This window comes from Bison bison, unplaced genomic scaffold (genome assembly GCF_000754665.1).
Source record: "Bison bison bison isolate TAMUID 2011002044 unplaced genomic scaffold, Bison_UMD1.0 scf7180017864505, whole genome shotgun sequence".
Lineage (NCBI taxonomy): Eukaryota > Metazoa > Chordata > Mammalia > Artiodactyla > Bovidae > Bison > Bison bison.
Genome location: NW_011495062.1, coordinates 2,008,678 through 2,010,562, shown reverse-complemented (window position 1 = coordinate 2,010,562; position 1,885 = coordinate 2,008,678).

The following is a 1,885-nucleotide window of genomic DNA, read 5'->3' as shown; positions in this document are numbered from 1 at the left end:
AGAGACAAAACAACAACAAAAGAAACCTTTATCATAAACTTTCCTTGTGTTATTATATAGATTAGTTACAAATAGTAAGATCTGAAAAAAATTCCAGTCTCCTTGCTGGGGGAATAAATCTATAACTCCGGAAAGGAGATATGAATAAGTAGTCAGATACTGCAGGAATGAATACAGGAGAGAAGATTCTGTGATCTTGTCCTGCTTTGTGTAGGATTTAAGATTCTTGAAATGGCCCTGAGAGTCTGACTTACAAGTTTAGGTAATTAATTTACAACATTTGCTTAAGTGCTTAGAAATATCTGACTTTTTAGATTTGTAAGTCTACCCTGTTGGCCATTTCAAATGTTTGAGAAAATCAGGCACATTAAATTAGTAATTGTAGTTGGAAATGCCTAAGGAAATTTGATTAATTAAGGCTGTAAGTCTGTTCAATGTTTAAGGAGGACTGAATCTACTAAACTTAACAGTAATCACAGAACAAGTGAAAGTGATTGCTCTTATCTTTATACAAAAAGTTTACGAGATTTATAATAGAATAGTAAGGTTCATAAGTTGAACTTAAAGTCTTTAAGAAAAGCTAGGTTTTTAAATGGGCAACTAGCATTCTTTTCCATACCCAAACCTACCCCTAGGTATTTAAAATAGCAGATCAGTAGCCCCCAATTTTATAGTTCTAGCTGGGACCTCTCTTCTGAACTCCAGATAACAACATTCAGCTCTTTGCTTGGAATGCTTTAGAGGCATTGCAGACCACAATGTTCAAGTTAACTTTTTCTGACACCCAAATCCATAAACTCTAACCGGCATCATCCTTGACTCTCCCACCCTCTCCCTCTACTTCAAGCCAACCCATCGTCAAGGCATTTTCTTCTATTTCCAATAGATATTCAGAATTTCTCCCCTTCATTTTCTACAGCCAGCAGCTCAGCCCAGCCCAGCATGATCTTTTGCCTGGAATGTTTCACTGGCCTGTACCTAAATCACTCATTCTCTAGGGAGCAAACCTATACCATGCCACACCCTCCTTAAGGCCCCTCACCAGCTTCCCAGTGCATCCTGGGAAGCTGCCATCTCTTTGCCCTGCTTCTCGTTCCTCAGTTCTGTTATTCTTCTTTAAGCTCCTCAAATAAGCCAAGCTCCTTCCTACCTTCAGTTCAGTTCATTTCAGTCGCTCATTTGTGTCCGACTCTTTGCGACCCCATGAATCACAGCACAGCAGGCCTCCCTGTCCATCACCAACTCTCAGAGTTCACTCACACTCACGTCCATCAAGTCAGTGATGCCATCCAGCCATCTCATCCTCTGTCGTCCCCTTCTCCTCCTGCCCCCAATCCCTCCCAGCATCAGAGTCTTTTCAAATGAGTCAACTCTTCGCATGAGGTGGTCAAAGTATTGGGGTTTCAGCTTATGATCAGTACTTCCAATGAACACCCAGGACTGATCTCCTTTAGAATGGACTGGTTGGATCTCCTTGCAGTCCAAGGGACTCTCAAGAGTCTTCTCCAACACCACAGTTCAAAAGCATTAATTCTTCAGCGCTCAGCCTTCTTCACAGTCCAACTCTCACATCCATACATGACCACAGGAAAAACCATAGCCTTGACTAGACAGACCTTTGTTGACAAAGCAACGTCTCTGCTTTTGAATATGCTATCTAGGTTGGTCATAACTTTCCTTCCAAGGAGTAAGCGTCTTTTAATTTCATGGCTGCAGTCACCATCTGCAGTGATTTTGGAGCCCCCCAAAAATAAAGTCTGACACTGTTTTCACTGTTTCCCCATCTATTTCCCATGAAGTGATGGGACCGGATGCCATGATCTTCATTTTCTGAATGTTGAGCTTTAAGCCAACTTTTTCACTCTCCACTTTCATTTTCATAAAG